The sequence below is a fragment of the Nanorana parkeri genome, unplaced genomic scaffold (genome assembly GCF_000935625.1).
Source record: "Nanorana parkeri isolate BGI_ZX_2015 unplaced genomic scaffold, ASM93562v1 scaffold1167, whole genome shotgun sequence".
Classification (NCBI taxonomy): domain Eukaryota; kingdom Metazoa; phylum Chordata; class Amphibia; order Anura; family Dicroglossidae; genus Nanorana; species Nanorana parkeri.
Genome location: NW_017307435.1, coordinates 430,518 through 444,220, shown reverse-complemented (window position 1 = coordinate 444,220; position 13,703 = coordinate 430,518). Strand labels below are relative to the sequence as shown.

Below are 13,703 nucleotides of genomic sequence, written 5' to 3'. Positions count from 1 at the left end.
AACTGAATGTCATTGAGGTGCGCCGCCGGCGGGACCAGGGATGGGATACCACCGCCGTGGCGATCGTTTGCTTCTATTCTCTCTGCTCCTCCTCGGCCGCTCTGTAGCTGCAGCTATAGAGAAGAGACGCTAACGATCACCGTGGCGGTAGTGTCCCATCCCTGGTACCGCCGTCGACGCACCCCCTCGATGACATTCCACTCACCCCCACACAATTTTCACTCGCCAATTGCGAGAGGACGAGTGGAAATTTTGAGGCCTGATGTACAGTACAGCAGCCAATCGCTGGGTTTCTCTCAACCAGTGGTGCATGCTGGGATAAGGAACATATACTGGAGGGATTTGCCATGTGCTCAGACTAGCCGGGACCAGCCATGGATTAGGGCTGGATGCTTTTCAGCCTGCCCTCCAGGCTAGGCCTGAGGGTGGGCATAGGCTGCTGTGAGGGAAACGTTTCCCTGAAGCCTCCAACATGGAGGAGGTCTGTGTTGCTGGAGAGGAAGAGACCCAGGACCAATGATGGCTCTTGAAGTTTCCTGGAACCTGAGGACTTCAGGAGTAGAGCCGGCATCTTTCCTGTTGAGGATGTGTATCCATCCTGCTCATCTGCTACTTCAGTTGCTATCCGATGCCTCCCAAGGGCATCTACACTGATATGCCACCCAGGTCTGGTGAGTCTGGAGTCTATGTCTGTTACACCCTGAACGCTTAGAATCCCTATACCCTCTCTCCCCAGTGAAGATGTTCAATAAAAGTTATTCAGCATTATACTACTGGAGTGGACGTCAGTTTGTGGGCACTAGAAGAAAGGCGGTTAGTGCTAATGAGTGGGCAGCTAGACATACTAGAGATGAATCGGGCATTGAGCGGCTCCTTCAGGGGTGAGCGCTACCAAAGAAAGCTAGGACACTTCTGTAACCTAGTGCCCTTTGTTGCTAGGACACCAGCAGTTCCAATATAGTAAATTTGAGTTGTACACTTGCAAACCTTGGCTATCTCTGGGGAAGCAGTGGTCTCTCTATAGGGGTCTAAAACACCCTCGCTGAAGCAGACCTATAGTTATAGCATCAGCCATCTCTGCAGGGGAAGTGCTGAACCTCTGCAGAGAGACCACTGCTTTCCCACAGACCCCAAAGGTTCTCATCTGCAGCATGCTGATATAGGACAAGTTCCCTTAGCTGCTTTATTAAGACAGTGAACTGTACAACTTTGCACACCTTTCATTTTCATGCACTTAAATGTAATTAGCAAACTTAAACATAGATTTCAAATGAGATTTAATCCTTTTTGTGTGCCTTTTATTTTTGAAACACTATCCGTCTTTACGTTTGTATAAAAGTCCTCTCACAAACTGACTATATAAGGTTCTTGCCATTGCTCAAAATGGCGCCAGCGCGCCACTTGCTGGCACACGTCCCGCCCCTATTCTCCCACGTGTCGCTCTGTCACACCCCCTTGTTTGCTTCACGCGCTGGACGTCACTGAAAGGGGCGGGGACACCTGGTTAGCCCTATGGAGGGGACTTTCTTAGTGACGTGAGCAGTAACGAAAGCCGAGGTGGGAGGTGAGAAGCGGGGCGGGAAGATTCGTGTGACGCAAGCTGGTTTTGTGCGAGAAGAAGGCGGGTCTTTGGACCACGGTCGTGGGCGTGGTCGGACGTGGTGACGTTCAGCGTGTACGGTTGGACGTGGAGTGGGCGGGGCCACTGGGTGATTTTGCGTTTTCAAGGCTACGTCCGCCCGCGGAGGGAGGGGAGGAAGCGTAAACCGGAAGTGGGATTAATAAGGCGGCTGGTACTTCCTGCTCACTCGTATGAGGAGACTGGAGGCGGCCGAGGAAGGAGGAGAAGAAGCGGCGAAGCTGTGAGCGAGCTGCTGCCACTGGTAGGTCCTCTGTTTACACCGTGCGATGTACGTGTACCCTGTGACAAGTCGTCACAAGCTTGAGCCGTCAGGCCTCGGCTTCATGGAGGCCTCAGCACTCTCCGGCCCTGCTCAGGAGATCGCTAGCCGATTTCGAGAATCTCTTGCTGCAGTGTAGGCCAATGGCTACACTATGCTGTCTTAAAGGGGCCCTGACATCATAGGGATGTACATGGTATGCCATTGCCCCTGGGTGGTGGACCTAATGCGTGCCCTGTGCCCCTCTGTGGACATAATTGGGTGTCATCTTCCCTGAGAGACATGCCCCTGAGTCCTCTACGAGTTGCACTTACCTGCAAACACCTGGACGCAATAGTTGAGATATTGCTGGTACTTCTGCCATTGTGTGTGGTGTGAATGCTGGGGGCACAGGGTGGCATGCCAGGTAACAAAACCAGAGGTATGACTCTCAAGTGAGCGTTGGGAAAGGTGGCATAGCAGGGTGCCATTTTACCCTAGTGGGGTACCACAGGCTTCTTGTTTTGTATAGTTCAGTTATACGCAATAACAAAAAAACAGCGGCATGTAAATGCAGTAGTTGGGCATCTAAGCCAACGGGCCACTTATGTGTTATTCTGTCCTAATGGGGTCTCACTTCTTCTCACTTCACACGTCCTTGGGGGGCGGGGGGCGTTTCGGGCAATTTGCAGAAAATATGGGTACATCGTGGCACATCATGAGTGTCTGCTGCAAGAACCAGGAATTGATGGCTTTCTCCCAAATGATGAGAAAATGGCAGCACAGGAGCAGGTGTGCAACAGTGGAATGACAGATTACTGCAGAACAAAGCTGGAGGGGAATGGGACAACAACAAAAATAGACCTGTGGGGGGGGGAGTTCTTCTTTAGGCCTCATTCACACGAACGTGTATGTCCCTGCAGTAACCTGCGCCCAGGAGTGACAGCTGGTGCATGCAGCTGCTTGTACAACTCCATGACAGGACACGGCTACACGCTGTCCCAGACTTGCATATCTGTAGTACATCTGTGCACAATCATGTGAATGAGGCCTTAAACCTAAAATGTATGTGCCGCCAAAATGTTTTTGTTTTATATAGTGTTGGCTAAAGTAGTGAGAAATCCCTGCCAGTTTGTCTGTGTACCATTGGGGAAACATCACTTCCTATTCCAGGCGCTGAACAGGAAGTTGGAAGAAAGCTCCCAAACAGAGTTGTTCCCCTCTTGGACAGGTGTACCCCATTGGAAGATTTCCCTTCACCTTGTGTTCTGGGGTCAAGTCTAAAATGTTGGATTTCCTCTTGTTTTTATTCTCAGTGACGTTGGTCACCATCGTAAATAGGGGGATCCCTCCAATGGGGATACAAACGGCCATAAAAACTTGACAGAGGGTGTAAGCCTTTTCAGCTCTATCCAAAACTAACAAAGGTTTTTCCTAGAGATAATTTTTTTTTAATGAGAGATATATAGATATATAGATATTAAACACCTGTTGCTCCAGTTCATCTCCCTTCCTGTCCCATAGCTTAGCAATGCTGAATGGCAGTGTAAACTGACTTCAATGTTGTGTCCTGGTTTATTTTGTCACCATGCAAGTTGAAGAGGGAAGTTATTAATGTTGTCACCTCTGGTGGCCCTCCCACTTTCAGTGGGTGCTGGCCATATATTTCAAATTGTTTGCCCTGCGTCCAAAGGAGGTGGGCAGGATACCCTCTGGGATCTCATCTGTATTTGGCTAATTGAAGACTCTGAGCTGACATGTTCCCAGCACAGAGTGAGGCAAGCTGGGATTTGTTGTTCAACATTGCATAGAAGAAGGCGCTTATGTTATGTATATAGAGGAAAATAAGTTTACGCTCTTTTTAGAGACTGCAAGTCTGGGACATGACTAGGTTGGTGTACGTTGGCATGAACAGGATGCTTTTACCTATTCTATGGATTTGGGAATGTGCAGAAGACGTTTACATTCCATCATGAGCACCAAAAAAACTTGAATGTCTTACTCCCATGGTCCTGTGATTGGTTATTTAGCGGGAGTTTGAACTTGGTACTGCCTTTGCAGGTCTTGTTTTAGGATGTGTCTGAGTAAATGGGATCTCTTTGCCATGGTTTAGATTGGAATGCTGATACAAATTGTAATATCCACTTATGAGTGTGCTGCCGCTATATTTATAAATGCGCTCTGGATTCAAAGTTTCGTCATGCCAACTCTACAACAGATGGAATAACAGAAGATGCTAATAAAGCTGTAATGCACAGGACACACTACCCGCGGGCATTGAATCATCTCGGATAATACGACTGCTCTTCATATTTTCTTGTGAGTTACATCTCCCGAGATACCAAACATTGTCATGTCTGTTCACCACGTCGTATGAAACACCACGGAACAGAGACATGCATATATATTCGTCCACCTGTGCTTTCCCATTGCTGCAACCACAGTATGTCTGTGCACGGTGGGAGTTGTTCAGTGTGTTGGGGCAGTCGGTACTCCCATGTGTAGAGGATCTGTGGCAATTGTTCCAGCATATGTGAAACAGTATGAAAATCTGTTTGTTTGCATTTGTTGGTAACAATCCTCAGTATACCATTGTTTGATGATTCTGTAGCCACTATTCTTGTATCTCCTGTGGGATAGCATTCTGATTTTTGGTGGATCTAGTACCTGTGCTATTGCAGTATAAATCAGGGGAAGGCAACCTTGGCACTCCAGCTGTGGTGAAACTACAATTCCTATCATGCTGTTCTTCTGGGAGTCATGTATGTGGCTGTCAGTCTTGCAATGCTTCATTGGAACAGCTGGAGTGCCAAAGTTGCCTACCCCTGGTCTTTATGCGCACCAACATTACAGTTTGTCTATAACGGGGTTGCTTTTTCTAATGGTCTGTTCACTCGGTATAGGGAATTTTCCCCTTAGAATAGTAAATGAGGTGAAGCTCTGCTGACTTCCATCATGTGCAAACAAAAATATTGTCTTCAGTTTTCCTTCCATGTGATTTGGGTATTGTTTGCCAAGTGATTTGACACTACGTTCATCAAACTAAGTGAATATGCTCCAATGTGTATTTTCTTTTTGATGCATTGTCATTGCCTTTGAACTGCTTGCTGTTCACTGCAGTGCTGAGTCTTGTAGTTCAGAAAACCTGCATTATTATTTGTCTAGGGATGTGTTTTCTGTGTAACTTTGTATAGAGATGACATTTGGCTAGACACCCCACCTGACCATCAGGGTAGAGGGATCATTTGGGATGAGTATTTCTTGCATCTATGTGTTACAATTGTCCTGCAGATTGATCATTCAGGGTTCAGGTTGGGCAACAACCAGCCTTCTCAGCCAGGGTGTCCTCTGGCTTCTGGTGGCCATGCACTGTGCGAATTTCATCTGGTTCTTGAAGTAGCTGAAATTCGCACAGTGGGTGCTACGGTTGGCACACTTTCGGCTGGCATCATTTAATCAGCTGATCGAAGGAGCCAGTCAGAAAAGTTTCCTACGATCAGAGCTGACAGACAACGAGCTGCCGCCACTGTTCGTGAATTCTGGCAGCGGCTGCCATCGGAATACAAAAGAAACAGCGGAGATTCCTCGATCAACGCGCTTGTAGTGTTGATGGAACAAATCTGCTCTATTCTCTTATGTTCAGCCTGCGGGTTGAATGGGAACAATGGCAGTGTATGGCCAGCTTCCCACAGGGGTGGCTTGAAATTTTTACGCTGTGACCTGCCTCTGGTGTGAAGAGGGCTCCTGATGTAAAATAGGACGACTGATGTGAAAAGAGTTTTTTTTTTTATATTTGCATGGGGTTCCCCCATAAAATTCATACCAGACCCCTGTCTCCGGTCAGGCTCTGGTATGGATTTAGGACAGACAACATGTCGTTTCTTTTACATTTACGGGTTTTTACGTTTTAGTGTGGGCCGCTTTGAGATTTTGTATACTTTTAAAGGATACCTCGAGTGAAAAAGGTCAGGAACGCTGCTCTAAATATTAGTAGTGTTGCTATAGGTGTTGGGAAATCTCTTTTTCCATTCGAAAATATCAGGCTGTCAGTAGGGCTGCAACAACTAATCGACATAATCGATTATAATCGATTATTGAAAAAGTTGTCAACTTTTTCAATAATCGATTAATCGGCTTCCGATCAGTTGGCCCTGTTCACGGCTCCACACACACTGTGCGCCGCACCTCCTCCCCACCTCACACTCGCCGCTGCCAGACCCGCCTGCATCCACGCTCTTTACGCCGCACCTCCTCCCCGCCTCACATTCACCGCCGATCGGCACAGGGACGCGGGGAGATGTAGTAAGGAGGTGCAGGTGTGGGGGGAAGACAGCTGCTGATAGAGAGGTCCGATCTCAGAAGCAAGTTGCTGGAAGACTGCTCAGGTAAGCCTGCACTTTCCCACACATGGTGCTCTATAATGTATTGCTGGGATTTGTATTCCTCTATAGCTGATGGTACATTGTGCTGTATATTATACAGCGCAATGTACCATCAGCTATAGAGGAATACAAATCCCAGCAATACATTATACACTGTATGTATAATGTATTGCTGGGATTTGTTGTATCCCTGGTATATAGCTGGTGATATTCTGCACTGTACTGTATAGAGGACTACAAATCAAGGAATAATACATTATACAGCGCAATGCGGAATACCACCAGCTATAGAGGGGTAAAACAAATCCCAGCAATAATACATTATACAGTGGTGCAATGCAGAATACCACCAGCTATAGAGGGCTACAAAACCCAGCAACAGTACATTATACAGCGCAATGCAGAATACCGCCAGCTATAATGTACTATTGCTGAGATTTGTTGTAGTCCTCTATAGCTGGTGAAATTCTGCATTGCTCTGTATAATGTACTATTGCTGGGATTTGTAGTCCTCTATAGTCGGTGCCATTCTGCATTCATTGCTGTATAATTTTACACTTTCCTTTTCACTATATTGCACACCACACTATTTTTTTTTTCTTTTTTACTCCCACCGCTCCAAGCTTGCTCCTGTGATGGAGTGCAATCTCAATACAAGCTAGTAGTCCATCACTGGAGCCATTTTTTACATTTTATTTTTATTATTTATCCGATTAATCAAACTTAATAATCGGCTAACTAATCGATTTTGAAAATAATCGTTAGCTGCAGCTCTAGCTGTTAGTATGTACACCATTTTGCATGGTGCTGTTTTGACTTGTGTGCAATTTTTAGCTACCAGCTGAGTATTTAATTTCCTAATCTATTGATTTGTGGCAATGTAAGAGTCCATCTACTTATTTACTGAAAATAACCTATTGAGCTGCTCAGACGCATTGTCTATAGAATAGGTGGTTACTTCATTAACATGAATAAGGAATGCAGACAGTGTGTTTGTTGTGGTGTCTCGGTAATATATAGGAATGCTGCTGCTTTCTCTGCCAGGCTTTGTGATTTATTGGTAAAGGAGACACACCATATACAGAGGTGATGTGTTTTTGTTTTGTTTCAGTTGCTAATTTCCTCCTGCGAGTTTCATGTTTTGCTTGACTGATTATGTGATTTTTATGGTTCTTCTCTTCCTTGTTGCATGCCTCTGATAAGGAGACGTTACTTTCACAGCTGTCTGACATTGCAAGTCTTTGCAACTCAGCTTTTCATAATAGGCCGGGAAAGTCATAAGATCTAAACAGGCAAAAATGTGTTCTTTTATCGTTATCTGTTCTGTCCGGGCTTTTCAGTTACCATTTCCTTCTGTGTGATAAACCACCAAGGAGCACTTCCATGTGCTGGAGGAATTAGTACATTGACAGTAATAACAAATATTAGGGAAGAACATCAGGGAAAGGTATTAAAGGATAAGTAAAGCAGTAGAGCTATGCAAAAAGTGTAAAAAAAAATGGTAATACTTACCTGTCTTCCCTGTGCGCTCCTGTCCGAAAATGGGAAGATCCTCGGGCGGCCCCAAAGCATCTCGGGGCGGGCGCATGGCACAGTACACATTTTCGGCCGGGAGACGAGGAGAGACACAAGGTAAGTCTATATGGACACGTGCACCCGAATGCAGACACCGTGGGACAGGAAGTGCCAGCAAGGACAGAGGAGTCCGCGCTGGATCGGAGACCCGCCGCAGCCCTGGAGGTGCAAACGACAGGGAAGATCGGATTAAGAAACATCATTTAAGGTAAGTGCTTTCATTAACATTGGTGGGAGGGAAAAAAAATTGACTTTAATGTCACTAACTCTTGCAGTGGGGCTACCATCACACTGCAAGGGTTAAGTGCTCATTTTGGTTTAGGGACTGAAAAAAGTTATACTCATCTGATCCTTGGAGTTGGCTTGCTGTTAGACCATTCTCTGAGCCTCTCTCCACATCCACTGCAGCGGTCTAAGGTTTGTGATTCATTTGGTTCTATACTATGAGGGGGATTTATCAAAATATGGAGCAGCTGAGCATGGCAACCAATCAGCTTCTCTCATTCCTTTTCAACTTTTAACTGAATAAACTGAAGCGAGAAGCTGATTGGTTGCCCTGGGCAACTGCTCCAGGTTTGTTCTTCTCTGGTTTTGATAAATTTCCCCCCACTGTGTATAGGATATGAGGACACCTTGGGACATACCAACGCGGTCAGCAGAGGAGGTGACAGGCTTTAGGGAGCGCTGTTGCAGCTGGCCGGCTCTGAGGATCAGGTGAATATAACTTTATTTTTCCTCCCCAGACCAACATGAGCACTTAACCCTTGCAGTGCGGTGGGTAGACCCACTGCAGGGGTTAATAAATTTCTCCAGAGTTGTGGTTTTTACTCACTTTTATATTTACATCATTGTGTAGTGTGAGCAGTTTTTTGGTGCTTTGTGACCTTTTTAAAGAATGTGTAAACACTAACAATTCAATTTTCTTATTTGCTCCCTTCTGGTTTGGGGAAATATCGCGTTTAAAGTGTTTTTATCTTCTCGATCGCTTACAGGAAAATACCTGGTGATCCTGCCATAAATAGTGTGAGCTGATGACTTCCTGTGCAGCTTGATATCTCACCACTTAGGCCTCATGCAGAAAAAAAAAACTGCTTTTAGAGACTTTTTTTTTCTTGTTCTTCCTCTGTACACGGCTCTATTTTAGTCCATGCACCAGGGTATTTAGAGCCGTGTTTTCGATTGTTGTTTGGGGCCTTAAACCTGCGCTCGGAAAGGAGCTTACGGGCATAAATAATGTAAACAAGCGTGTATGTGAAATCATTCTAGTATCTGGATTAAAGAATAACTATGGGGTCAGTGTTTTTCCCCATAGTTCTCCTTAGGGTAACGTGAGGACACAAACTAGCGTCCTCCCGTTACCCTAAGCTCAGTATACCGCGAGCTGAGACGCCGGAGCTGATCCCGACCTGGACGTCGGGATCCGCCCAGCTGCGTGAGTGACAGCTGGCTCTGCCTATCTAGAATCAGAGCCAGCTGTACCCGCCCCCTCCCCCGTCCGTTCTGCCAGTCAGCGCTGGCGGATGGGAGGGGGGAATCCAGCCCCTCCCCCTGTCACAGCAGATAGTCATGACAGGATCGAGAGGTGAGGGAACCCGGTATGTGTTCGCTCACCTCCCGATCTACTGAGCCGACCTGTGACAGTCTCATTGTCACCGGTCGGCTAGAACTATGAGGTGAGTGGAAATCACTCATCTCATAGTTCTCCTCCTTTTTTAAATGAATATTCTAGCCAGTGGAATTGGTTTACATGTACACACCTCTTAACGCTGTGTGCACATATCTGCACACCAAAATGAATTATTTAGGCCACTTTCACACGGCTGCATTCGGGTCCGCCTGTCAGGTTTTTCAGCAAGGCTAATGCTAGTCTATAGGCAGGTGGGTCTAAGCGGATGGGCGTCCGTTTACACCCAGTAACCCGTAACTTTGGCCGGGTCCGGAAAAACGAACAGAACAGCACTTCATTACGACGGACCTAATCGTGCCAGATCGGGAGTAATGTCAGTTTACATTCGATCCCCCGTAGACCAACATGGGGTCCAGTCATTTCCGTTTTCTCCTCCATCACAAGATGGAGGGAAAAACTGCTCTACTCGGGAGGGGATCCATGCGGCATGCGCGTATGAAAGGAGCCTTACGCTGGATTTTGTTCTGCCAGCGTTTGGCAGAAAGCTACATTGTAGATGTATGTTAATATGCATGCGTGCATGAGCCCTAACTGATAAGAGTAACTGCACTCTTACTTTGTTCCCAGCTATCTGAGGAGCTCAGAACCCCTCCCCTCTGTTATGGAGAGGGGGGTGTTTGTAGTCCAAATTAGGAGAGCAGTCTTGGGTGACGATGCTGCTTCTCCATAGTTACAGTATCGTAAAGGTGGACGAATTAATATGGAATTCAGGTGCTAGTCTTCTCTAGTGCAGGAGCCAGCAAGACCCTTTTTTTTTTTTGCCAGCTTTATTGACAACTACAGTCAGTTCCTGGTGATGGGTGAACAGGAAAATGAGGGTACATTTCCCAGCTGGAACACATCAATAATAACCTCAGATTTCACCTCAAACGTTAGGAGCCAGCTGTCATTTTTAAGGGGCATTAACTACATGGGACTTGTCCAGCCCTTCAGTACGGTGAAGGAACCTGAAAAAGAAACCTAATGCATAAGGGGTTAGATGCACTTTAAGATGCCTACAGCCAATGTTCACTTAGTCTGCCTGTTGATGTTCTGATGAGGGAAGGGTTGCATGTCTGCAGGCATTCCCCAAACGCTGACACACACAATCCTGCAAGAATCGATTGGCCGGGGTGGATTTTCCCGGCTGATTGCTATTTTCCTCAGTGACGGGTTACTGCCTGCGGTGATCCCGGCCCAATCTCGGTAGACAAAATCATGCAAGTTTGTACAATAACCATTCATGAAAACAATTGCTCAGCATAGGAGCAACCAGCTGCGTTCTATTATCTGTGGGCACTTGGTAGATACAGCTAGCAGGTAAAACGGCATGATGCTGCTCACCTTTATAGCAGGCCTTCCATTCCCTAGTGCAGGGGTAGGCACTCCAGCTGTTGTGATACTACAAGTCCCAGGAGGCATTGCTGGACCCACAGCTGCAGACATGCATCCCATGAGACATGATGGGATTTGGAGCGGAGGTACCGAGGTTGCCTACCCCTGCCATAGTGTAAAGTTGCTCATACATCGGGAGATTTCCAAACTAATTTTTAGACAAAAAAAAAATCTTGTCGGAACATTTCGGTAATATTCCATCACACTTCATAAAGTTGTTGTTTTTTTACTATTTGATTTCGGAATTGAGTGTCTTGAATGAAAACCACATTCAGTGTTGGAATTTAACTTGCTTGAGGAAAAAAATATAATCTTGCGCCTTTTTCATCATCACTTTGGTCTAAATTAGTTGTTTGACTCCAGGGCATATAGTGAAGACGCACCAAAAGTGCATGCTTGGATGTGCGTTCACAATATGTTCACAAATGGAGAATGTGCTTGCTTTGCCATTACTAGGTAATGGCACCCCAAACATAACCAACCAAGCGCGGTTTTTCCCTGCACGTCCGCACACGTGGAAACGTGTACTAATGCATAAGAGAAATAACATGGAACACATGTCACCAAATTTGCAATATGTACTTCTTTTCTGCAGTTGGCGTGCCTCCAGGGAGCCAATGGGGATGCATGCTAAATGTGGGAAACCAAGTCCCGCAATACTCCCTGGTATGAACGGGGCTTTAGGGTTTTTTTTCAGGAGATGGGTGGCTGTGACGTTTTCAAAAGGTACACCGACTTCAACAGAAATGTTTTCCATGTAGTTGAGGAAGGGAAGTTTTTATTGCGTCCTATAGGGAACCCTTCACTTGTGTTCCTGGTGGTAGGTGGTCAGAAGAACAGAAGGAGGGTAAATCTCCCAGCTGGACCACATCAATAAGAACCTCCGATTTAACATTGTGTTGAGTTCCACTTAATTGTCATTTAATATTTTTTCCTCCTTGTGCTTTGACCTCCTGACTTGCGGAATGTGTGCGGCATTTCAATGCAAGGCACAACAAGAGGATGTGAACCGTGATTGAGGGATGCTGGCACTGAACCATTTTCTGTTCTTCACATTTGATCATTTTTTGTCATTGTCTTGAAAGTGCACATTTCCTGTTTGTGGCTTGCGGGGTTTAAAATAACACACACCGATAACTGTAATCATCTGTAGCCTCATTATTTAGATGAGCATATTATTTTCATGTTTGGTTTAGACATTATTCCTTGGAATATACCACACGCTGTTATTTTTTCCTTGAGGGTTGAAAGCTTGTTAAAATAAATATCTTTAGGTGTCTGGCAACCAATTAACTAATGTCCTCCTCTGTATATAGGGCTGGGCATATCCCAGAAGCGGGGTCACCAATGCTGCGTAAATTACAGCTGGCACCTAATTTGAGGTTTTCTCTAGTTGGGGCGAAGCTCCTGTAGGCTCTGGAGTTCCATATTCATATGTCCACCCCTGCTGTATACTATATGCAGTGAATCTGAATTTCTGCAATGTTTTTGTAATGATAGTGCTGTATATTTCAATCCTTGGTGGCCTCTGCTTGGTGTTCTTTTTTTTTTATTTTTTGTAGTTTTGTCCTTTCCAAAAATAAACAGCGCTCTTTTGTAGAAATTGTCTATTGCGGCTTCAGCTCACCTCTGTGGACTGGGTCTGATTAGCAGTCTGACAACTTTTGTGTTTCCTCTTAGATTTACATAAGATTAAAAAAAGTTTCCGGTTGAACCACATATGTAGCTGAATTAGTCAGAGCCGTTCAGTATTGGGGCCAAGCAGCAGAGATGCATCAGATCTCGCTTCTGTTCTTTGAAGGACACAGTTGAGATCTTGAATTTCTGACCGTTGGGTTTTAGCGGCACCTTCAGGAGTAGGATATTGGCAAGCAAATAAAAGTGCAGCTTAGGGGTGACCCCTTGCAGTGGCCAAACCTGAGTCGATTCAGGTTTGAATACAGAAGTGCATGCTGTGCTGTTGTCATTTTAGGAGACGTTCTGTAATCCAATCCAAATGTTCATTTGTTGGAGGAGCAATGAAATTGATGGGCCTGCATACATTTGCATTGGCTCACTTGTTGCAGGACAGAAAGAGCGATTTTGTTGATTTCCGTGGTATACCCTTCCCAATACTTAGTGCCTGTGTGGGCACTGGGTGTCGCAGATCGAGAGCCAAACAGTCGCAAACTGCTGGTTGCTCAGCTTGCGATTTTCTGCCTCCAGAGAGTGATGACTGTTGGCCACAACTCCACACAAGGATTCCCCCCTCCCCTCTCCATTTCAGGGGTGGGCACAGCTGGCTATGGCTCTAGGGAGGCAGTGCCAGCTGTCAATCAAGGCAGTGAGGTGGATCCATTCAGTATTGCAAGCGCTCATTGGTCATGTGGCAACGCTGACCAATGAGAAGCGCTATTTAGCAGTCAACTAGAGTTTTGATTAGGGATGCACCGATGCAGAGTATTTCGGCAAGTACTTGGAGTCGACATGGAGTTGGCTTCCCTGGAAATCAGGAAGTTGGGTGGCATGTAATTACACACTGCCCGGCTTCCTGGTTGCCTTGGGAAGCCTGCTCCATGCCAGCCGAAGCACCGGTATCGGCAAGTACCGAAAGCAATTATCCGTTATTGGTGCATCCCTAGTTTTGATAACTATTTTTTTTGTATTGGGACAAGTAGATTGTCAAATGTTCTGAGAATAATTTTATGTGTTCGTTCATACAGAAATCTGCCAGTGTATATCCAGCTTTAGGGACCCTAATGTTTAGCATGCGATGCATCCAGTTGACCTTTAGGCCTCGTAGAGGTAACAACACAAATGTTAACA

The 13,703-nt window shown here is 45.9% G+C and overlaps 1 protein-coding gene across 1 annotated transcript in view; it reads left to right on the top strand.

The window, feature by feature from the left end:
• Positions 1 to 1,782: 1,782 nt before the first annotated feature.
• The window catches only part of LOC108796767 (ETS translocation variant 3-like), a 36,986-nt gene continuing 25,065 nt past the window's right edge, over positions 1,783 to 13,703 (top strand). The window contains exon 1 of the mRNA XM_018568284.1: positions 1,783 to 1,883. The gene's annotated coding sequence lies outside the window, so the exon portion shown is untranslated. The remainder of the gene's footprint in view (positions 1,884 to 13,703) is intronic.